This window comes from Monodelphis domestica, chromosome 6 (genome assembly GCF_027887165.1).
Source record: "Monodelphis domestica isolate mMonDom1 chromosome 6, mMonDom1.pri, whole genome shotgun sequence".
NCBI lineage: Eukaryota > Metazoa > Chordata > Mammalia > Didelphimorphia > Didelphidae > Monodelphis > Monodelphis domestica.
The window spans coordinates 127,815,234-127,840,896 of NC_077232.1; the positions used below are offsets into that span (position 1 = coordinate 127,815,234).

Below are 25,663 nucleotides of genomic sequence, written 5' to 3' on the forward strand. Positions count from 1 at the left end.
GCTAATCAAAGTGATGGCTGCCTACCATATGGTTAGCAGACCAGAAGAGTTATCGAATATTTATGAATGAATGTTCCATGGTTTCTCCAAGGCCCTTGTGTTAGACAACATCGTAATTCCTTTAAGCATAATTCCTTCTAGCCTCTTCCATGTGGGTAGTTGCATAAGTGGCACTCTGATTGTCCTTATTTCTTCATATATACATATATGTATGTATATGGTTATGGAAATATTGATATAAACAACATTTATATTGTATCATTAATTTATTCCAAAATATATCATGCTATGTGTTATATTAACACATAACATAATTATACATTAATGTGTTTATTGAATTGATTTTAATATATTATTAATTTATTATATATGAATATATAAACAGAGACTATCACAATGTCACTAATGTAGCTCCCCACTTGGAACAGGCTAGGCAGCAAATTTATACATATATATTCCTCATCTCTACAAAATCTTTTTAAGAATAATTTATAGTCACAACTAGGGCATCCTTGATGAAGCTATAAGAAGGGAATCTGCAGGATTTTGCTAATGATATTCAATAATATCATATCTTTATTGAAAGGTACATATCTGGGAAAGGAAATGGCAAACCACTCCAGTATCTTTGCCAAAAAAAAAGCCCAGATAGGGTCATGAGGGGTCAGATACAACTGAACAACAACAAAATTGAATACAGGAACCTGCTGTGTTTATTGTTTCTTGACTATAAATATTGTTTCAATAGAGCAAGCTGTCTCCTTAAAGCTACCCTCCAACAAAGTGTCTTTACTGCACATAGTGAAATCATAGAAGATTCCTTGAAAAATTCAATAACAGATTAGGCAATCCTCTGATTACAAGTATAAAGTAAGGCATAAAACAGAGATGTCTGCCTATCAAAGGTTTCCAGCACGGGGTCCAAATGGAAGAGAGATTCCATAGAAGTGTTAAGGTCATCCAAATATCCCTATTTGTGATGATATTGTGATTATTACAAGAAACTCTGAAACATTTTAGATCTATAATGATTGCTATAATCTTAAATGAGAAAAATAATCATTCAAATCATTCTACAGTAAAGGCCAAGTGGATAAAGAATGGTTATTGTTCTGTTTACGATATGCAGTTGATTGGACAACACAGAGTTGTTCTACCTATATATGTCTCTTGGACAGACACTATGGATAAACAATGAACCCAACTCAGGATTCAATGGGAAGATAATTATGTCCTGACTTACATTGTTTGCCCAGCACTTTAATATAATGCCAACCTCTTCTCTAAAACAAAAACTCAATGTCCTACAACTATAACATTCAAGGAGAACTGACATTTGCTCAGTATTCTTTCTATACGGTTTAGGTTCCTTTGAAACCAGGACAATACAGTTTACAGGCCCACTAAAAAAAAGAAACCTCTATACTTGAATGCCAATTTTTTTCCCAATGAGAGGCAGCACAATGCACAGGATAGAGATTTAGCATTGGAGCCAAGAAAACTGGGATTCATTTCCTGCTTTCGACACATGCTTCTCATGTGATATTTAGGAAGCCACTTAACCTGTTAGTGGCTCTAAGCAATTCTCTCTTTGTTACAGAAAGATTGCTAATCTATTCTGGGAGAGGGAGATTCCTCACCAGAGTTTCCTACCCAGGTGAAATTATGGGTCAGGATAAAAGAAAATGATGTTGGATGACTGTGAATCAGAAAATACTGCAAGCTCCTAAAATTGTAGGTCACCTAGAGGGCTACAGAACGATGCATGATAGAATAAATAAGCTGCAATGTGTTGCCAGTGATAAAATATGTACAAGAAACCATGCAAAAGATATAATCAAAGAGATATATGACAGGAAAAATGGGCAGGCCAGTTATGTACCATGAGCTAGGCATAACAGATGGACAACAGCTCACACACTGAAGTACATAATTTCACACTTAATAGTTTAGAAGAAAGAATATTGCTCACATCAAACTTTTTTTCCCACCAAAATCCTATTAACAGCATCTAGGAAATGCTATAGTAGACCAGGGTGCCTACCTATTTTATAGTGTTTGATCATCTCTGAAAAAAAAGTACAGTAGTGGGAGATTAGCCACAATCATTGTTGATTACTGTACTATTGAAACTTAATACTCCAGTGTAATTGGGGTTTCTTAATGAGAAAACAAAATATTCCCATTCCATTTTGTAATTGATTCTATTCTGTAGCACCCCTAGTATGTCATAAAATCACTTAAGCTGCATTTCTTTGTCTCTGAGTTAAATTCAGGTTAGGCTTGCCTTTCTGAGCTAAGTTGCCATATAAATCACCTTATTTCAAAGAAATATATTGTCTCTCCACTTCTTGCTGCCCTTGTACAATTAAGGGAGATTTGTTATCTCACTAACGAGCCTTACAAGGTGCAGGTAGGTGCCAGGAAGTCTGTTATCTCTGCAATGTTGGCTGTCCTTCAAGAAAGTCTGGACTCTTTTCCATGCAGGTAGATACCACCAATGAACTTTCCATAGCAACAAGATGGAAGGAGGAGCTGTTGCTGATTCTGCATTCCTGGTTTATATCCAGTTATATTGTTTCCCTTCATTTGTAATTCTTTAGACTTTGTAACCAATCATAGGTTTATGCTTTCTGTACTTTGTTTTCTTGTACTTCCCAAAACTGTTGAAGGCTAGTAAGCCCTACTTTATGGATATTTGACGAGTCAAGAGACCCCTTTTATCGGTAATTGCTAGCCTTACCAATAAATTGAATTTGAATGTGATTAGAACTTTATGCCTCTTTTCCTTAATGTCAATCACAACATGATCCAATATAATCTAACAAGAATTTGTTAAGTGCTACAATTTGTAAGACATTGAGAGAAGTTTAATAAATTAAAAAAAAAAAAGATAGAGATCAGGTAATGTTTCAAGGTACAGAGAGTCTTTACCAGAGGAAGGTATTAGAGATTAAGGAGGAATAGGTAAAGAAAAATTCCAGAGTGTGGCAGCATCTTGAGTTTAGGGAACTAATTTGAAGATTCCCCCTCCCCCCTCCAAAGTTGCATGTATCATAAAATCATAGGTCTTTTGATACTCAATATCTTCTTAACTCCCTCTATTGCATTTCCTTTCAGACTGGAGGGCTAAAAGGTAGAGCAATAAACTTATCTCATAGCCTTCCTTTAAAAGAGGATCAGAGCTTTCCAGGTAACTCTCCATTTTCAATAAGTGGCTCTGCTTGGTTTCTAATCCAGGACATCATGTTCCCTCACCAAACATCCCCTCTTTCCCCTTTGTTATTCACAATTGTTTGTACATAGAGGTCCTTCATATTTTTTTAAGTTCTCTTTGGGGTACAAACCTAGTAATGGTATTGCTAGGTCAAAGGGTATGTACTGTTTTATAGCCCTTTGGCAGAGGTTCAAATTGCTCTCCAACAATGCATTCCTGTCCCAGCTTTCCCATATTCCCACCAAAGTTTGTCATTTTCCTTTTCTATATTAATAGACAATCTGATAGGTGTGGGGTGGTAGGTATTTCAGAGTTGTTTTAATTTGCATTTCTCTAAATAATAGTGATTTGGAGCATTTTTTTGCCTAACTATGGAGAGCTTTAATTGTTTTATCTAAGAACTGTCTATTCATATCCTTTGTCCATTTATCAATTGGGGAATGATTTGTATTCTTATACATTCAACTCATTTCTCTCTATATTTGAGAAATGTAACAAGAGTTTGAGTGACAGCCTAGAACTCTCCAAGAGCTGGCTGGGTCAAAGTTCTAAGCTGTTGAAGGAGGAGGTTTCCAACAGTCAGTTGGAGCTGGAGGTGAAAACTAAAGCTGTGGATTTGAGACTCCCCTGGAAAAACCATCTATCAAGTAGCCTGCCTGTGAAGATCAATTAGAAGAGGTGGAGAGGACATCTCCAGTCATCCTGGTAAACAGATTGACTGGGGAAAAGAATCTCTACCTTGCCTGGATCATCTAAGGACACCATAACTTGGATTCCTGCTCCCTGACCCACCAAAGAACTCTTAAGTGAGAAATTGGTCTCCCTGTTAAGACTTAACTTTAGTAACCTTTGGTAATCTTTAGTTTAGCTTACAAAAGGATTAATCTTGGAAATTAACTATAGTGGGTTGGGGTAAATAGTCAGATGCAAACCTTTCCCCTTATCCTCCCCTATCTTGTCCCTTCTCTGTTAACAAACTCTTTTATTTACATGTGATTTTCCCTTTGTATAAACCCTTCCCCTTTCCTAAATTATTATAACAGAAATGATTTTTCCTGACTTAGCTTTTGTACATCCTTTTGCATTTGGCCAATTTTATTATGTAAAAAGTTCTATTCTTCAGTGAATTTTTGTACCCCTTTTTCCAAAGGGCCAATTTTGTCTTTCAAAAAGTTTTTTCTCTTCAGTACATTTTTGCAAATCTTTTTCCATTTGGCCAATTGTTTTTTAAAAAGTTTTCTTCTTTTGGTTTTTGGGCCTCTCTTGCCAATTGATCTTTTCTGTTTTTGAAGGTATTAATTTCTTCAGTATTTTTTGTGCCTCCTTTACCAAACTTTGGACTCTCTTTTCATGAATTTCCTGTATCACTAATTTATTTTCCCAATTTTTCTTCTATCTCTTTTATTTGATTTTTAAAATCCTTTCTGAGCCCACTATTAATTCTTTTCAGACTTGAGAGCAGTTCATATTTTCTTGGAGGCTTTCGATAATGCAATGTTGCCTTTTTTGTCTTCTTCTGAGTTTCAGTTTATGCTTTTAGCAAAATAAGTTTCTACATTGTTTCTTTTTTGTTGTTTACTCATTTTCCTGCCTTTTTCTTTTCTTTATTAAAAAAAAAAAACAACTTTTAAAAGTTGGGCTCTCAGAGCAGCTAGCTGGTTTGGTGGATTGAATGTTAGACCTAGACATGGAAACATTGGTCTCTGTAACTATGGTGAAGGGAGCACTGTTCCAAGCTTTAAGTTTTTTGTACAGCTACACTGGAGATCTATCTGCTTTTAATTTTTCCATTGTGGTATGATGTAAGGAGAGATGTGTTTAATACTCTCCTAGCCTATGCTCTGGATTGAACAATCCCAAGAATTCTTTTACCTCTTTGAACTGTGTCCAGGGTCCCCTGCTCCCCTGTGACTACAAGTGCTGGTATATGCTGGTGCTCCACTTCACTTTGTGACTATGCCCCAGGAGTACAATCTGATTCTGCATATGGACAATCAGCAAGAGTCTTGACCCGGAGTCAGCAAAGAGACACCTGTAATCTCCTTCGAAGCAGTTGTTCACCCCACCCCTACCATCTGTAGCTAAGAGTTTTGGAAGCCTTGGCTGCTGCTTTAGGCACACCTAAGTCTTTTTTCCTTGATGGTACCTGCCCTTGGGTACTGAACTCTACCTCTACTCTGGTGCTCTAAATCCCTTGTGTAGACTTTCTAACCTGTTTTGGGCTGAAAAATAACTTTACCTTGTCTTTTTATGGGTTATGCTTGCTGCTCCAGAATTTGTTTTGAGGTTCTATATCAAAGATTTTTGGAGGGTAAGTAGGTAGAAATCAGATGAGTCCCTGTACCTTCTCCATCATCTTGGCTCTTCCCACTGCTGAATTAGTACTATTTTGGTAAAAAAGTGACTAAATGTCTAGACCTTCAGATCCAAAGATTAAACCGCTCGACATCTATTCTAAGGAGGTCCTTGACAAAAAGAAAGTCTCCTAAAATAAAATATTTATACTTTTTTTGCAGTAGCAAAGAACTGGAAATAAAGTATATGCTTAATTAGGGATGGCTATACAAATTGGGACACATGAATATAATGGAATATTACTGTTTTATAAGAAGCATTTTGTTTAGCCATTTCCAATCAAAGAAGCCAAGGTCATCCACCGCATCTTGAATCACCATCAGTCATCTTGACTTTTTCCTTTCCAGTAGACTTTGATGACTCTGAAAGAGAGAGTGAAGCTGATCATTTTGTGCAACTCTGCCTCACTTAAATCCAATTTATGTATTCATCAATTTTACTACATTCTTACTTACCTTTTTACTTTTTTAACTTTTTTTTACCATTTTACTATCTTATTATTTTATTCCTACCTCAAAAGTCCTGTGATGAGAGCAATGAAGGCAATGTTTGGCATAAAGTGCTGAACCCATCATAGACTCATCCTCTCCAAGGTAAACATTTGCATTCAATAAAAGTAGAGGCCACCAAAGCAAGACAACCAACAGAAAACTTAGTGTCAACAGATTAGAGTACTTCTCAGTGGTGAACAGCTTGTTGCTGACTTGAAGGGAAAGTTGAGCCAACACACCATTGGCAATAGTGGAGTAGAACAGGAGGGGGCAGCTATCAGAGATTTGATGTATATCATTGCATTTATTCATCTGGCCCAGAATATTTACAAATATCAGGATTGGTGTGATGAAAATGATGGGGAGGTTTGGAAGCTAGTAAATGAAAAATGAGAACTCCACAGGGTTTACCAGCAGGATAGCTCCTCCATCTTTAAGAAGGCAGCATTTAACTCCATCAAAAGTAAAGTGCAAATAAAGCTTAGAGAGATTCAGAATTCTAGGCTCATTAAGAAGACAGATAAAAAATGCTATACATCTCTAGAGAGAGAGAGAGAGAGAACTGATATACTCAGTGTGCAGAATGAAGCATATATTTTTTTCTTTCTTGGAACATGATTAATGTAGAAATTTGTTATAGATGTCTATAAACATATACAATAGGTTTAATTTATTTTGCCTCCTTAATGCATAGGGGAAGGAGGAAGGAGAGTATTTTAAACAGAAAATAAAATATAATTGAATTTTTTAAAAAGGGGAAAAAAGTTTTCCCTTTCTTGTTCTAGGGGTACAAAGTCAAAATGAAAATGGCCTCTTGTACCTGTTGGCAGAATCTGACCAGAGGAGACAGTGTGTAGGAATAGATAGCTATAGATTTAGATATGTAGATATATAGTACATGAACAGAAGATGGACAGGGAATGAGCCCAGAATTAAGTAGGAAGAACAGAGGAGGATGGAGTACATTTTGGAACCTGTATTGAGTTTTCAATGATTCTAAGATACTCCTTTGATTTAAAGGAAAAAAAACAACAACCCTTTTAAACACAAAAGTCTAAATGATTATAGAAGTTTGCAAATTTTGGGACATGGTAAACTCCAAAAAATCAAACTTGAGCCTGACTCAAAGAACATTGGGAACAGTTGGTTGCAATAGATTTCCAATGATGATTAAGAAACAGTATGATGTCATAGGTACAGTCCTGCCCTTGGAATCAGAAAGATCTGGGTTTGAATAAAACATGATATACTTGGTGACCCCTAGGCAAAACATTTAACCTTGCTGGGTGGGGCTCAGTTACTTCATCTAGAAAATGATGGGGTTGGAATCAATGACATTTCAGATTTCTTCCAGTTTTAAATCTGTGATTTTATCCTATGATCATATGAACAAAAAGGAGAATTGCCCATTCATGGTGTCTTCTCTAAACAGTTCACTTTCTGGATTCAGAGAGGTAGCATCTTCCTTAATCTAAAATTCTTCTTAAAAGGAATTTAAACGTTGCAATTTAAAATAATAATATTTTTTATATTTCCCTGTAAAGAGGGTGATTGAAAACACAGGATCACTTAGGGATGCATGGCTGAGTTATGAGGTATATGAATCAACTGGCAAGAGAAATTAAAAAGACATCAGAAAACTCCAAAAAAAAAAATTCTGGATGAAAATATAGACTATCAAAGTCTTATGTGTAAAAATTCCAAGTAAGGAAAAATAAATCTATAACAGGTCCTTGAATCAGGGTCCAATTAAAATGATCTAAGCAATGATGCATTTACCCAGTTAGTAGCCAGGACTACAGAAAGTTTGCCACACTATGAAAGACAGAAAAGGGACCAGATTATAGGAGCCAAGTAGGAGCCAAGTTTGGGCATACTCATCTGTATTTTCAGAGTGAGTATGGACACAAGGAAGGTCTATGTCTTAACAAATGTTAAACATCGCAACCTGGAGGATTCACACTAGATTCAAGACCTTTGTATTGTCTTAGAAGAGCATCAATCCGTCCTGGATTGGCTTATCTTTGGCCCTATGCAAATGCTCTTTTGTGTATATCTTGTCCTGGAATCAGACAGAATCATTAAGCAAAGTCCCATAAATTTTTGTTTTAAACAATTAGTGGCATCATTTTTATAGTCTCGAGCTTTTAGGGCATGCATTGACATTATAGCAAATATATTTTAAACATATTACTGCTAAAACAAAAAAGTTAAAGAAAATCTTAATACTGGTGACATGTGTTCCAAATATAAAAAGGAGAGAAAAAATAAACTAAAATAGTATATTGTACATGCAAGAAAAATATAATAATAAAAGAGTTTTAAAAATTCAAAAATATAGCTTATAATCATTGACACACTGTGTCAGCTAAGAAAATATAGAATGCAAGGCTTTCTCACAAAAAATGAGATCCATTTCCTCTTCATACCTGGCCATGATCCACTGTGAATATGAGCAAATGAATGTTACAAGTTTTTTTTAAATAAAGAACATTATTACAAATATGTAGATACCAATATCCCCCAAATTCTCAATAGTCCAGTTAATTACAATACCCACTATCATACTTCACACAAGTTGCTGTATAGCATCTTTTTAAGCCTATGAACTGAAGGATATTTGTCACAATTTTTTACAATCATAGCGAATCTTTGGTAAACATATTTTTAAACAAAGTAAAACTTATTTTGGGTTTAGAACATCATTAAGAAATCTAGAGATCATTCTGGTAGAAGTAAAATGAGCAGAAGAGTATAAATGAAAGATGCTCCTCTTTTTTTTTTCCTTTTGGGAGGCTTCTAGGAGTACATGCCTTGGGATTAGCTGCCCAGCTTCCATTTGCATTTTTTTTTTAAATGTGGGAGGTGGAGGTTATAAATGTATTTCACTTCAGCTATTAAAATGGGCCCTACCTCATGTTAGGGGCAGGCAAAAATGACCAGAGATTGTTAAGAAAATTTCTAAAAATCATGTCTAAAGAACCCTTAAAATCAGTTTGAGATAATTAGCTCTTCAAATTTTCCAAAGGTGGTTATAGCAATTTTCTGATGGAGTCCATCTATCCTCTATGTGACAATTTACAAAGTCAAAAATAGAAAAGCTGTTTTTTATATAGTCCTACTCAATGTTTGTTCAGTATGGTTATAGGGGAAAAGCAACAGAATATAACAGTAGTTAAAACCTAGTACATTAAAATGATTCAGTGTAACAGAATAGTACAGAATGCAGTAATATATGAACTTAAAATCACAAAGTTAAGCCTTAAACAAAACAATCAGCAAAATGCAATAGAATACAGAAATTTTTTTTTTTATAAAACACAGAGTCTGAAATGCCCTAAAAATATAAACTTCAGTGACTTTAAAGTTCCTTGGCTTTTTTTTATCCATTTAGATGCCTATTGTCAGAAGGCAGGAGATTGGTAATGGGTAGGCAATGGGGGTTAAATGATCTGTCCAAGGCCACACCACCAGGAAGTGTCTCAGGCCAGATTTCAACCAAAGACCTGTCTCTAGGCCTGGCTCTCAATTCATTGAGCTGCTGAGTTTCCTCCCCATAGTAAAAGTGGATTTTAGGAATTTCAAATTAAGATAAAGAGTTGCAGGGAGCTGAATTTTTCCCCTGGATCACATGTGACATAAATAAAAGGATCAATGCAGTTAAAAGATATCCTCTTAAAGTAGCCATGCTTTTAGTGCCTGTTTGGAAAAGCCTCTATCTTCTTTCCCTTTCTTTCTCCCCTCCTGTTATCCCCTACCCCCAGTACACATGGAAGTTAATCGTAGCCTAAGGAAAAATTCATCACCTGTTTTTACCAGCCAGTGAAAGTGTGTCCTGGGCCTGGGACAATGAGTCAGAATTGCTGGGCCAGGCAGTTCATCTGGATCTGGATTTCAGGCAGCAGGACAGGTAGGCTGGGGCTGGGCCTGGGGTGATGAGCGGTCTTCTCTGAGGCTAGAGTTTGCTGGCAGGCAGGTAGTGACCAGGTGAGTAAGATCTGGGTTAAACAGGTCTGGATTGCAGGCAGGCAGAAGCAGGCAGAAGTCAAGCTGAGCCGAGCCGGGCCGGCGGGAAGGGCTCAAGAAAGTCCAAAGTGGATGGCTGCAGGCCAGAGCTGATCAAGTTGGTTTTCTAAAAAAAGCATTTTGGAGAAACGTGGCTTAAAAAAAACAAACAAACTAGGCACTAGCTATTAAAGGCTGAACTTAGTTACAGTAGACAAAAATCAGAAGATTGAGTGTATTTTGTTTTTTTGAAGTGGTTAGCCAACACTGTAACAGTTAAAATTAGTTTCTTTGCTAAAAGTATTACATTTTTATAAAGTTTTATTAAAGATTAAGAATTAAAGAAAATACAAAATAAGAAAGCACGTGCCTAGGCCCAGAGAGCCCATTCACAATCACTCACTCCACCTCTTGCATGGTAGAGCCACCTGAGCCCAGTCTTGGAAGCCAAGAGAGCGAGCAGTAGGCGGAATCCCTTTAAATAATAATTTGTGATCACACACTCAGGGAGATTCAGGGAGATTAGAGGGCAATTTGGGAATTCGCAAGGACTTCTGGGGATTGAATCTCCATTTTTACATCTGCAAAGTAGGGATAATAACTGCTCCAATATTTTGCACTATCAGTGCCTAGAATATAGTGTGTACTTAATAAATGCTTGTTGACTTGACTCAGTTGGCAGAGCAATTAGCAAGTGAGAAGTAGCAGGATTAATACAGAGGCAGCTAGGTAGCACAGTGGATAGAGAGCCAGGCCTAGAGTCAGGAGAACCTGGGTTCAAATCTGGCCTCAGACATTTTCTAGCTATGTGAATCTGAGCAAGTTATTTACCCCAACTGCCTAGCCCTTACCCCTCTTCTGCCTTAGAATCTACATTTTATCCTTTTATACTCTAAGATAGAATGTAAAGTTTTAAAATAACTGTATATAGAAGTTTTGAAAAGAAGCATGGTATAACTAAAAGCATGCTGACTATGGAGTCAGAGGGGATGGTTTCCAATCTTAGGAGTCTTACTTCGTATCTAAATGACCTTGGGAAAGTCACTGTACTTTTCAATGCCTCACATCTCTCATCTGTAAAATGAGGGTTGGACTAGCTAACCTCTTGGTTCCTTTCTAGCACTAAATCTATAATCCTGTTTTTCTCATTGTTTTGAAGCTTAAATTCTACTCTATTCTCTATGTGTTGGGAAATTGCTGTGGGGATCAGATTTATGAAGTTGACCTCAAAGTTCACTGTGATATCTGTCTGTGTATGTTAGTGTATTTTGTACATGTTTGCATGTTTATATATTTTCTTTTCAAATCTTCTTTTATAATTTTGTACTTACAAAATACCAAAAGAAGGAGCAAATCCGTACATACAGCAGAACACAAAAAGAGCACTGTGAACATGAAGCCATGGATATCACATTTCTGCTTTTTAAAAGTACAAAGTAAATGCTACATGTTATTTCCCAAATTGTCCCACTTGTTTATGCTTCCTCCAGAATTTCCTTTTATCATCTTCCACACATTAAAAAACTTTTCAATGGTCCTTTTAAAATTCTTATATCAATATTGCTAATTCCCTTGTTCCTAGTTAGAAGTTGAGAAAGGAAAGAATAACTTGTAACAAATAAGCACAGTCAAGCAAAAGAGATCTACAAAAGTGATAGTGTACAAAATTGTATAATTTCTTCTTTTTTTAAAACCCTTTTTTCATCTTCTGCACATTAAAAAGCATTTCAATGGTCCTTTTTTATTTTTACAACAATATTGGTAATTCCCCTCTTCCCAGTTAAAAGAAATTGAGAAAGGAAAGAATAACTTGTAACAAATAAGCAGTCAAGGAAAACAGATCTACACAAGTGATAGTGTACAAAATTGAGTATTTAAAAAAAAAAACCCTATCTTTTGTCTTAAAATTGATATTAAATATTTCTTCTAAGGTAGAGGAGTGATAAGGGCTAGGCCACTGGGGTTAAGTGACTTATCCAGGGTCACATACCTAGGAAATAGCTTATGTTAGATTTGTCAGGGCCTCTTGTTTCTAGGCTAAGCGTCCTCTCTCCTGAGCCACCTCACTGCCCCTAAATTACATATTTCTTTATATAGCATGTGCCCATCAACTTTTAGAAAACAGATAAGGGGTTCATCATTGTTTCTCTAGAGCGGTGATGGCAAATCTTTTAGAGACCAAGTGCCCAAACTGCAACAACCCTTACACCTCATGTGACCCTTAACCCAGATAGGGGAAGGAAGAAGCACTCTCATTGGGTTGCTGGGCAGAGGGATGGGTCAAATGAGAAATGTCCTCAGGTGGGTATGGAGAGGGGGAGGGGTGCAGCTTGGGCCCGCCTCACTCTGGATTTCAAATAATGAATTCTGGTGAACTTTGTGCTGCCACAATGGCAGACAGGTGTCCCACAGAGAGGTCTCTGTGTGCTGTCTGTGCATCCATGCCATAGGTTTGCCACCATAGCTCAAGAGGTATGATTAGTTATCCCATTCATCAGAATCCTTGAATTTTTCCAAGTTGGTTTTCATTACATTATTGTTCTTATATTGTTTTCCTAGTTCTACTTCATTCTACATGATCTCATATTACCCAGGAGTTTTATCAATCATCTCTTGTCATTTTTTATTGTATTAATTAGAATCTTGAACCCTTGGACTTCATCCTGCAGAAGTCCCTCAGTATTTCTCAGAATTCCTATCCTCTCTCTACCATGTTTGTGTGATCACGTTTGTATATAGTTCAGTATGAGCCACACCCTCTCTTTTTTCTGTGACCAGGCTGGGTTCAGGTAGTTCTTTTACTTTAGTTATTTTTAATAAAACTTTAAAAATATAATACTTAGTTGTTGAATATTAATTTAAAACTCATATTATGGCTTACCACAAAGAGATAAAATTCTCAATTTTTTTTTAATTTGGTCAATTTCAAATATTATTCCTTGGTTACAAAAATCATTTTCTGTTCCTCCCTTCCCTCCCACCTCCCCTCTCCTACCATAGCCACGGCGCAATTCCACCGGGTATTACATGTGTCCTGCATCAGAATCCATTTCCAGATTGTTGGTATTTGCACTAGAATGTTCATTTAGAGACTATATCCCCAATCATATCCCCCTTGACCCATGTAATCAAGCAGTTCTTTTTCTTTGGTGTTTTTACTCCCACAGTTTTTTCCTCTGAATGTGGATAGTGTTTTTTCTCCTATATCCCTCTGGGTTGTTCAGGACCACTGCATTGCCACTAATGTAGAAGTCCATTACATTTGATTGTACCACAGTGTTTCAGTCTCTGTGTACAATGTTCTCCTGGTTCTGCTCCTTTTGCTCTGAATCACTTCCTGGTGGTTGTTCCAGTCTCCATGGAATTCCTCCAGTTTATTATTCCTTTGAGCACAATAGTATTCCATCACCAATATATACCATAACTTGTTCAGCCATTCCCCAATTGAAGGGCATCCCCTCATTTTCCAATTTTTTTGCCACCACAAAGAGCGCAGCTATGAATATTTTTGTAAATGTCTTTTTCCTTATTATCTCTTTGGGGTACAAACCCAACAGTGACTATGGCTGGATCAAAGCACAGACAGTCTTTTAGCGCCCTTTGGGCATAGTTCCAAATTGTCCTCCAGAATGGTTGGATCAATTCACAACTCCACCAGCAATGCATTAATGTCCCAACTATGCCACATCCCCTCCAACATTCATTACTTTACATTGCTGTCATGTTAGCCAATCTGCTAGGTGTGAGGTGATAACTCAGAGTTGTTTTGATTTGCATCTTTCTGAGTATCAGAGATTTAGAACACTTCTTCATGTGCTTATTAATGGTTTTGATTTCCTTGACTAAAAATTGCCCATTCATGTCCCTTGCCCATTTATCAATTGGGAAATGGCTTGATTTTTTGTACAATTGATTTAGCTCTTTGTAAATTTGAGTAATTAGATCTTTGTCAGAGGTGTTTGTTATGAAGATTGTTTCCCAGTTTGTTATTTCCCTTCTGATTTGGTTACATTGGTTTTGTTTTACAAAACCTTTTTAATTTGATATAGTCAAAATAATTTATTTTACATTTTGTGACTCTTTCTAAGTCTTGCTTGGTTTTAAAATCTTTCCCTTCCCAATGGTCTGACATGTATACTATTCTGTGTTCACATAATTTACTTATAGTTTTTTTATGTTCAAGTCATTCACCCATTCTGAGTTTATCTTGGTGTAGGGTGTGAAGTGTTGATCCAAACCTAATCTCTTCCATACTGTCTTCCAATTTTCCCAGCAGTTTTTATCAAATAGTGGATTTTTGTCCCAAAAGCTGGGATCTTTGGGTTTGTCGTATACTGTCTTGCTGAGGTCATTTACCCCAAGTCTATTCCACTGATCCTCCTTTCTGTCTCTTAGCCAGTACCAAATTGTTTTGATGACCACTACTTTAAAATATAGTTTGAGATCTGGTACTGCAAGACCACATTCCTTTCTATTTTTTTTTTTCATTATTTCCCTGGATATCCTTGATCTTTTGTTCTTCCAAATGAACTTTGTTATGGTTTTTTTTTTTTAATTCAGTAAAAAAGTTTTTTGGAAGTTTGATGGGTATGGCACTAAATAAATAGATAAGTTTGGATAGGATGGTCATTTTTATTATGTTATCTCATCCTGCCCATGAGCAATTAATGTTTTTCCAATTGCGCAGATCTAGTTTTAGTTGTGTGGAAAGTGTTTTGTAGTTGTGTTCATATAGTTCCTGTGTTTGTCTCAGCAGATAGATTTCCAAGTATTTTATATTGTCTAGGGTGGTTGTTTTTTTTAACCCTTACCTTCCATCTTAGAGTCAATACTGTGTATTGGCTCCAAGGCAGAAGAGTGATAAGGGCTAGGCAATGGGGGTCAAGTGACTTGCCCAGGGTCACACAGCTGGGAAGTGTCTGAGGCCAGATTTGAACCTAGGACTTCCCGTCTCTAGACCTGGCTCTCAATCCACTGAGCTACCCAGTTGCCCCCTGTCTAGGGTGTTTTTGAATGGAATTTGTCTTTCTAATTCCTGCTACTAAGATGTGTTGGAGATAAATAGAAATGCTGATGACTTATGTGGGTTTATTTTGTATCTTGCAACTTTGCTAAAATTGTTGATTATTTCCACTAGCTTTTTAGTTGATTCTCTAGGATTCTTTAAGTAGATCATCATATCATCCACAAAGAGTGATAGCTTGGTCTCCTCATTGCCAATTTTAATACCTTCAATTTCTTTTTCTTCTCTAATTGCTACTGCTAGTATTTCTAGTACAATGTTAAATAATAAAGGTGATAATGGGCATCCTTGTTTCACTCTTGATCTTATTGGGAAAGCATCGATTTATCCCCATTGCAGATGATGTTGGCTGATGGTTTTAGATAGATACTGTTTATTATTTTTAGGAAAGACTGTTCTATTCCTATTCTTTCTAGTGTTTTCAATAGGAATGGGTGTTGTATTTCTTCAAAGGCTTTTTCTGCATCTATTGAGATAATCATGTGATTTTTGTTGGATTTCTTGTTGATATGGTCAATTATGTGGATGGTTTTTCCTGATATTGAACCATCCTTGCATTCCTGATATAAATCCCACCTGATCATAGTGAATAACACTTGTGATGACTTGCTGGAGTCTTTTTGCTAGTATCCTATTTAAGATTTTTGCATCTATGTTCATTTAGGAGATTGGTCTGTAGTTTTCTTTCTCCATTTTTGACCTGCCTGGCTTTGGAATCAGTACCATATTAGTGTCATAAAAGGAATTTGGTAGAACTCCCTCTTTGCTTATTATTTCAAATAGTTTTTATAGTATTGGGATTAGCTGTTCTTTGAATGTTTGATAGAATTCACTTGTGAATTCATCAGGCCCTGGGGATTTTTTCTTAGGGAGTTCTTTGATGGCCTGTTCAATTTCTTTTTCTGATATGGGATTATTTAAGAATTCTATTTCTTCTTCTGTTAATCTAGGTAATTTATATTTTTGTAAACATTCATCCATATCACCTATATTGTCATATTTATTACCATATAATTGGGCAAAATATTTTTAATGATTGCTTTAATTTCCTCTTCATTGCAAGTGAGTTCTCCTTTTCATCTATGATACTGTTAATTTGGTTTTCTTCTTTCCTTTTTATATTAGATTGACCAGTACTTTGTCTATTTTGTTTGTTTTTCAAAATACCAGCTTCTAGTCTTATTTATTAGTTCAATAGTTCTATCACTTTCAATTTTATTAATTTCTCCCTTTATTTTTAGGATCTCTAATTTGGTTTTCTTCTGGGGATTTTTAATTTTTTCACTTTCAAGTTTTTTGATTTGCATGTCCAAATCATTGACTTCTACCCTCCCTAATTTGTTAATATTTGAACTCAAGGATACAAATTTTCCCTGAGTAATGTTTTGGCTGCATCCCATAGAGTTTGAAAGGATGTCTCATCATTGTCATTTTCTTCAATGAGATTATTAATTGTTTCTATGATTTCTTCTCTAACTGATTTTGGAGAATCATATTGTTTAATTTCCAATTAATTTTTAATTTGGCTCTCCATGTACCCTTACTGATCATTATTTTTATTGCCTTATGATCTGAAAAGGTTGCATTTATAATTTCTGCTTTTCTGCATTTGTATGTTTTTATGACCTAGTATATGGTCAATCTTTGTGAATGTACCGTGTGCTGCTGAAAAGAAGGTGTATTCCTTTTTGTCCCTATTTATTTTATATATATATATATATATAGAATGATCTATTTCACACGAAAATATGCATGGGAAGGGGAGGGGAAGAATACTCTTATAAGAAGGAGAGGAAGAGAGTTCTAATAGGTAATACTTAAACCTTACTCTCAGTGAAATCATCTCTGAGAGGGAAGAGCATCTAGATCCATTGGGATATCTATTATCTATTAACTATATATCTATATATATATATATATCTATTATATATCTATCTATATATATATCATATATCTATTAACTATAATTTTTCTAAGATTTCATTCACCTCTTTTACTTCTTTCTCATTTATTTTTTGATTTGATTTATCTAAATTTGATAGTGGTAGTTTCAGGTCTCCCACTAGTATAGTTTTACTATCTATTTCCTCCTTCAATTCTAGTAGTTTTTCCATTAGAACTTTGGATGCTATACCATTTGATGCATACATGTTGATTAGTGATATTTACTCACTGTCTATACTCCCTTTTATCAGTATGTATTTACCTTCCCTATCCCTTTTAATCAGATCTATTTTTACTTTGGCTTTGTCAGATATCATGATTGCAACTCCTGCTTTCTTTCTATCACTTGAGGCCCAATAGGTCTTGTTCCAGCCTTTAATTCTGACATTGTGATTATCTACCCACCTCATGTGTGTTTTTTGTAGACAACATATGGTAGGATTTTGGATTCAAATCCACTCTCCTATTCATCTACGTTTTATGAGTGAGTTCATTCCATTCACGTTCAAAGTTATGATTGTCACTTGTGAATTCCCTAGCATTGTAATATCCTTTCCTTGTTCTTTCCTTTCTTCTTTTGCTATATCCTTTTAAACCAGTGGTTTACTTTTAATCAATCCCCCTAATCCCCTCCCTTGATATGCTTCCCTTTCTGGTCCCTCCCTTTTTGTTCCCTTCTTTTTTTTTAGTGTCTGTTATGTTCCCTCCCCTCTCTCCTTCCCTCCATTTTTTTGTACTCCCCACCCCCCTTAGTTTTCCCTTCTCACTTACCCTGTAGGATAAGATAGAATTCAATATCCCAATGGATCTAGATGCTCTTCCCTCTCAGAGATGATTTCACTGAGAGTAAGGTTTAAGTATTACCTATTAGAACTCTCTTCCTCTCCTTCTTATAAGAGTATTCTTCCCCTCCCCTTCCCATGCATATTTTTGTGTGAAATAGATCATTCTATCTATTTTATTTCTTCAAGTATCTTTGGTACCATCTTCAATCCCCCCCCACACTTTTTTTTTTTGGCATATCATCTTATAGCCCTTAATGCTCCAATCTTTTCCTATGAGTGATTCTTCTAATTGCTATAATAATGAATACAATTTTTGAGAGTTACAAATAACATTTTCCCTATATATTAATATATATAATTTGATGTAATTGTAGCCCTTAAAGAAGAGTTTGAATAAAACATTTTTTTCTCCTTTTCCCTCTCTTACTTACTTTTCCATGTTTCTCTTGATCTTTGTGTTTGGATGTCAAACTTTCCACTTAGTTCTGGTTTTTTCTTTACAAATACTTGGAAAATCTTCTGTTTTGTTGAATGCCCATACTTTCCCCTGGAAGCATATAGCCAGTTTTGATGGATAGGTGATACTTGGTTGAATACCCACTTCTCTTGCCTTTCTCAATATCATGTTCCGGGCCTTGTAGTCCTTTAGTGTGGAAACTGACAGGTCTTGTGTGATCCTGATTGGTGCTCCTTGGTATCTGAATTGTCTCTTTTTGGCTTCTGTAGAATTTTCTCCTTAGCTTGAAAGCTCTGGAATTTGGCAATTACATACATTCCTAGGAGTTGTCTTTTGAGGATTTAGTGTAGAGGGTGTTCTATGAACTCTTTGAATGTCTATTTTGCCCCCTTGTTCAAGAACACCAGGACAGTTTTCTTGGATGATTTCTTGTAGTATGATGTCAAGATTTCTGTTTATTTCTGGCTTTTCAGGTAGACCAATGATTCTCAAATTGTCTCTCCTTCCTCTGTTTTCCTGATCTGTCACCTTGTCAGTGAGATATTTTATGTTTTCTTCTATTTTGTCAGTCTTTTGATTTTGCTTTATTAATTCTTGCTGTTTTGCAAGATCATTGATTTCCAGTTGCTCAATTCTGGTCCTTAAGGCCTGGTTTTCTGCTTTAACCTTTTGATTTTCTGCTATAATTTTTTGGTTTTCTGCTGTAATGTTTTGATTTTCTTTTTAAACTATTTCCCACTTCTCATGCCAGAAGGCTTCCATCTTTTTGAAAAGCTCCAATTTAAATTCTTCCAGAGATTGTGTACAATTTCCATTTTTTAAAGAATGTTTTATCTTTGTTTGAATTTCCTCCTGTGTTTCCTCTGTAGCCTGGGTTTTTCCTCCATAAAAAAATTTGAGGGTTACTGCTTTTTTTTTTTTTTTTGCTTTTTATGGAGGGAGTTTGGGGGTCCTGTGAGCAATTAGCCATCATTGTGGGGGATTTCCCTTCCCTTTTTAGTCAGAAATCTGAGTGAGCTGGGCAGGTTCTCTGTGTATGGAGTTAAGGAGCAAGGATTTTGCCTGAGCCAAGCTCTTGAATCACCACAACTGTTTGCAGGTCTGTACTACTTTCCTGGGGGCACCCACAGTCTGTGTTCCCCCTCCCGCCAGGGTTTCCAGTGTAGCTGCTCTCAGGGGTAGGTCTTTGGTGGTCTTAGTCAGCTCCCAGGGACCTAGAGGTGCCCCTTGCTCACTCTAGAGGTGCCCCTCCCTCACTTGCTGATTCTGGCACACGATGGCTCTGAGCATCCAAGGTCTATGCTCTCCCGCCCACCTGAGTTTCAGTGTGTCTATTCTCAGGGGTAGGTCTTTGGTGGTCTTAGTCAGCTCCCAGGAACCTAGAGGTGACCCTTGCTTGCTCTAGAGGTGCCCCTCACTCACTCGCTGATTCTGGCATGCACTGGCTTTGACTCTGGCTCCAACTCTGACTCTGTAGGTGGGGTGGGGGAGGGTAGATCAGCTCTACTCCCTGGGTTGGAGTTTTTTCACCCTCTTATAGTGTGGAAATGCCCAAATCCCATGTTCCTTCAATGCTGTGCCCTACTGTATGGTCCCTCCATTCTTATGAAAATGGTTTTAATGGTCTTTTGAGGTATTCTATATTGGTGGGTGCTGGGGAGATAAGCGTCCCACATCTAGACTGCTGCCATGCTTACTTGGAAGTTTCTCAAATTTTTTAAAGATAGAATTCTCAAATATTTTTAAAGATAGCCTTGAAGTAAAGATAATAAGTTTACTCAGTCTCTGCCCATCATGAGGGTCAGGTGGCCAGGTCTCCCTGTGCTCCTGCCTGCCTACCTGCCTGTTTTCCTCCTATTTGCTTGAGCCAGTGCTCCACCCACTGTTACTACTGCTGTTGTAGCTGCTGCCTCTGTTTTTCTGCTTCCTGTCTCCCAGCCCTGCTGCTCCTACCACCCTCATGCAAACTAGTTCAGTGTGCTGCTCCATTGCCACCTCCCACTGCTATCTCTGAGTCTCTGTGCAGAGGGTGATGTATAAAAATCTTTCCACACCAATTTCTTTCCACACTCCACGTGGGTATTCTAGCCTGCCCTAGCCATTTTTCAGCGTGGAGAAGCAAAACTGCACTATTCTAGTTTTTTTAAGCAGGATTTCTTAAGATGAGCCTGGGTTCCTGGCTGAGAGAGAAACTTGCAACTCAAGATTTTTCACAGGAAGGAGAGTCCCCTGCTGTTTTTTTTTCCCCTTTCCATCTTATAACTCAACATAGCAGGGAGGGCAGTTAGTCTAAACCAGTAGATTTAAAGCCAGAATTTTGGGGAATAAGCCTGATTTTTTTCTCTTGACCCACTATAGTAAGCAAAGAAAGAGTGCATTTGATTGAAGGGAGCATGTGACACAGAATCACATGAGATCCTGGGTCAAGATTCAAGGGGGTTGTGGTCCCAACTGAAATCAGACTTCTTGCTGAAGCTCTTGGAAGTAACTGTGATTTCCACCTTTCTACAAGATTTCTGGCCCTCTGTGATATACCAGCTTGAGGAGAGAGAGACTTAAACAGGCTTCTGGCAGCTAGATAGAAGACCAAAGAAGAACCATCAGATCTCTTCTGGACTTGATTTGGACTTTGCCTCTGGGATATTGGCCTATTTCTGGACTCAGTTTGTGAGGTTCTGTTTGGGGGGAACTTAATTTATTTAGCTTAGATAATTTAGCCAATAGGATAGTATTAAGAGAAATTAGTTTTGGGGATAAGATTAACAGATTTTCCTCCTCCTTTGTTACCCTCATTCCTATCCCATTTCCGCAAGAATACTTAAAATATTTAGATGATTACTTCTTGTCTCTTCCCCTTAAACATCCCACTATAACAACACCAAGGAGTACTCTTTCTCTCATTTGCAAATACGCTATTGTTGTTCCTCACAGTTTTTGCCCTTAGTGAATAGAGAACAGAAGAATAGCTCCTAAAAGCCCTTCAGCAAAAAACCCTAAAAGAACAAAAAAAGTCTCTTTACCTTCTAGTCAGGGTCTTCTTTTGTTTAACTTTTACTTAAGGAGTAAACTTTTTACTTCTTAGTAAAGTATGCAGTACTTAATTAAGTAAATCATGGCTCACTTTATGAAAGAGCAGTGTATTACCCATCTGAAGCAGCTCAAAGTTTTGGAGTGTCTTTTATTACTACTGTTCCTGGGTGCACTGGTCCTTGAGTTTAGCTTGAATAATCCTGAGATTCAAAGGGGAGATTCATCTTCCTACACACCTTTGGCATTTGAGCCTGCCCAACCTCTACAATACATCCAGTTTGAGATTCCTCCATACTATATTCAATACGGAATTCTCCCTCACTATGACAAACTTCAGAACTCCAATAAAAGAAATGCAAATGGATGGTAAAGACTGGGGGAGAGGAAGAAACTTCCTGAGATTTGGAGGTGAATTTCAAACTTTTTAAGACTTGTTTTATTGCTTCCTAACCACTATCAGTTTCTTCCTCTCTATAATAGTAAACAAGTCTATTGAATTGGTGAAAAGGATTTTGACAGCACTGCCTGCATGTACATTTGTCATTGTTGTATTTAATGATTTTTTTAAGGTTTAACCTTTTTAACTTCATATATTATTAATCTAATCAATACTATTTTGTTACATGATTCTTCATTTTGTACCTTTTCTGAAGAACAAAATATCATTGTAAAAGCCCATGAACATCTTGCCCAAACATTTGTCATTATATCCATCAAAGATCACATGTTTCCTTAAAAGCCTTTTCTGCCTTTTTGCCTTTGTTAATTGTCACATAGATGATGATGAATGGACTTCATCAAAACTGGTTACAATTGCATACAATTTTTGGAGAATTTAATAAGCTAAGAATTTAAATTATAATTTTAAGGGGTCTTTAGAAATGATTTTTAGATAACTAGTAGCTTCTGAATGGATTCTTTACTATATATATGTGTATTTTAATACAACATTCATATATATAGTAAAGAATGTTGTAGTAAAGGTAGAAAACCAAATAGAAGTTCCTGCCAGAGGAAAAATTGTTTATATAAAGCAGAAAGTCAAAAAGAGCTTCTGCATAACCCTCCAGTTTAATCTACTTCCACTGAAAAATCTAGATTTCTTGGTGATGTTATAGATTCCAAATAAGTTTTCCTGAGCAATTCAGAGGTTTGTGTTTGGTTTTTTTTAGTATCTTCTGCCAAATTTTGAAATAATGGCAATAATAGACTTTGTTTAAAAATATCTTTGCCGGGGGCAGCTGGGTAGCTCAGTGTGTTGAGAGGCAGGCCTAGAGACGGGAGGTCCTAGGTTCAAATATGACCTCAGACACTTCCCAGTTGTGTGACCCTGGGCAAGTCACTTGATCCCCATTGCCTAGCCCTTACCACTCTTCTGCCTTGGAGCCAATACACAGTATTGACTCTAAGACAGAAGGTAAGGGTTTAAAAAAAAATATCTTTGCCAAGGTTGAAAGATTTGCTACATCTGTAAAAATTGTGACAAATATCCATCCGTTCATAGGTTTTTAAAAATGTCACACAGCAACTCATGTGAAATATGATAGTGGGTTTATGAGGAATTTGATACTTTCTTTAAATGTGCATTATTTACTCTACTACTGTATTACTGTTTTATTCTGAAAATCATTTGTATTCATACAGTGATTCATAGTCAAGTTTGAAAAGGAAATGGATCCCATTTTTGGATGAGAAACCTTTGTATTCTACTTTTCCTTGGCACTGACTGGATTGTAAGCTGTCACTGATTGTAAGCTATATATTTTTTATTTTTAAAACTTTTTTATTATTGTTTTTCCTTGTAAGTGCAATATAGTATTGGAGTTTTATTTTTTCTCTCCCTTTTGTATTTGAAGCACATTTCAACAGTATTGAGAAGATTTTTCTTTAACTTTTTGTATTTTGCAGTAATGTAAGTTTAAAATACATTTGTTCTAATATTAATGCATACCCCCCCCCCAAAAAAAAAGCTTTAGACTATAAAAATAATGCCATTGGTTGTTTTTAAAAAGTATGGGACTTTACTTAATGATTCTGTCTGATTCCAGAAAAGAAGGAATACAAAAAGTGCCACACAGTGCCAAGGAAGCATAGAGATAAACTGCATATAGTGCCTATTTAGCACAAAGTCAAAGAGACCAGATCCCAGTGGGATTGATGTAATTTTGAGCAAAGACAAGAGAACTTGAACTTGTTTGGGGTTCAAGGTTACAGCTATTTTGACATATGTCAGAGGCCAAACTCCCTCTAAGCCCTAACAAGTACCTCACTTTGGCTGCCATTCTAGCTCCTTTAATCTAGTCCCATTTCTGTCTTTCATAGTGTGGTAAGCTTTCGGTAGTCCTGTTTACTGATTGGGTAAGTGCAAAATTACATAAATCACTTTAATTGGGCCTTGATTCAAGCACCTTTTATAGGTTTGCTTTTCCTTTACTTAGATTTTTTAGACATAAGACTTTGATAATTTATATTTTATCCATAAGTTATTTTTCTCTTTTATTTGGAATTTTTGATGTTTTTGATTTTCTTTTGCCAATTGGTTCATATACTTCATAACTCAGCCATGCATCCCTGAGTGATCCCTGTGTTTGTTATTATTCTCCTCAGTGGGGGGTCTATGTTATTGTTTGAACTTTGATTTGAATTTGAACAATTTCAGGATAAGAAATGAAAGACTACCTCCCCAAATCCAGAAAGTGAACTGTTTGGAGAAGGCACCCTGAGGATGCCTTCAGAGACCACTGCTGCACCAGAAGACCCAGAGTGAACTTTGGGATATGGCAAATTTGAACTTTGGGAGGGTTGTTTTGCATGTATTCTCTTATGCCAAAGGGGACTGCTCTAAAATTGGCTTTTTTGTCAATGTAGCAATCATTGATTTTGTTCTCTTTTCCTTTTGTCCACAAATTATTGCCATTTATGAGTTAGTTATGTTTCCATGATCCTTTTTGGGGAGACTGGTCTCCCAATAGGACCACAGCAGGGAATGTATAAGAGGAATTTTGAAGCCTTGGACTTCATCCCCCAGAAGTCCTTCAGTATTTCCCAGAATTCCTCTCCTCTCTCCACCACATTGTGTGGTCATGTTTGTATTTAAGTTTGCTATAACTCCTCCCTTGCTCTCTTCTTTCATAAGGGAGCTGGGTGGTTTCATTCTTTTACTTTAGTTATTATTAATAAAACTTTTAAAATGTAATACTTAGTTATTTAATATTAATTTTTAAAAACCCACATTATGACTCATTAATATTTCATTACAGTTATAAACCAAAAATTTTTCAGTTATTTCCCAACTAATGGGCACCCAACCTCCCCTGCTACCGCTATCCAACCTATATTATAGTTCTTCCTCACCCCTTTCCTTATAATAAAATACTTTATTTATTTATTATTCAGAATTACAGAACTTTTTATAATTCAACTATCCTCTTTCTTAACCTTGCCCACAGTCAAGCCAAATTGTTCCCCTGCATCAAATGGGGTGTTCTCAACCCTTCTTTGTCTGTTTTGGTGAAGTGAGATTATTTTGTCCTAACTGTTCCCTCAGCTCTTCTTAAATGTTTGTTTTTACCTTCTTTTAGTTCCTTTAATATATTAGCTAATTTCATTTCTCTATTTTAGGTATTGGCACTTTATTGTTTCACTTTAATCTTGTCTGAAAAATTTCTATTAGCATCATCTTCCCAACTGAAAATGACTCTAAGCAGATTAAACTTGTTAATATATAATAACAATTTTGTCTAATATCTTGCAATGAAAGTACACTACCTTGTGACCTATGCAGGTATCTAATCCTGTTTAGAACTTCATCTCAAAAATGCTAAAAATTACTCAACAAAAACTTTTCCCTCAAGATGTGGCAAAATTGGGACATTAATGCATTGCTGGTATAGTGGTGAATTGATACAACCATTCTGGATGGCAAATTGGAACTATGCCCAAAGGGTGCTAAAAGACTGTCTGCCCTTTGATCCGGCCATACAACTGCTAGGTTTATACCCCAAACAGATAATAAGGAAAAAAGACTTGTACAAAAATATTTATAGCTACACTCTTTGTGGTGGCAAAAAACTGGAAAATGACGGGCTATCCTTCGATTGCGGGCACTAAAAGAAATAATGAAATGGAGGGATTCCATGTGAACTGGAAAAGACCTCCAGGAATTGATGCAGAGTGAAAGGAGCAGAACCAGGAGAATTTTGTACACAGAGAGAGATACATGTAGCACAATCAAATGTAATAGATTGTTGGGAAAAAAGACCCCTACCCCCTTATACTTGATTGTATTTTAGTGATAGTGATAGGTTTAAGATAATCAGTATTGTGATTCTAAAGTGATTAGTATAAATTTCATTA

General features: G+C 36.4%; 2 long non-coding RNA genes across 3 annotated transcripts in view; one reads left to right on the forward strand and one right to left on the reverse strand.

Annotated features, from left to right (window-relative positions):
• Positions 1 to 3,771: 3,771 nt before the first annotated feature.
• On the forward strand, positions 3,772 to 24,503 carry LOC103102690 (uncharacterized). Of its 2 annotated transcripts, XR_469023.2 has the most exons (3): positions 17,096 to 23,057; positions 23,630 to 23,665; positions 23,967 to 24,503. It is a non-coding gene; the product is annotated as an uncharacterized LOC103102690 (long non-coding RNA). The 2 variants fall into 2 exon arrangements; XR_008912859.1 differs by lacking the exons at positions 17,096 to 23,057; positions 23,630 to 23,665 and adding an exon at positions 3,772 to 4,023.
• Positions 5,805 to 25,663, reverse strand: part of LOC103102917 (uncharacterized) — a 41,423-nt gene continuing 21,564 nt past the window's right edge. Inside the window, exons 2-3 of the long non-coding RNA XR_001623001.2 lie at positions 9,870 to 10,195; positions 5,805 to 5,934 (exon numbers count right to left, since the gene is read on the reverse strand). This is a non-coding gene — a long non-coding RNA (uncharacterized LOC103102917). The remainder of the gene's footprint in view (positions 5,935 to 9,869; positions 10,196 to 25,663) is intronic.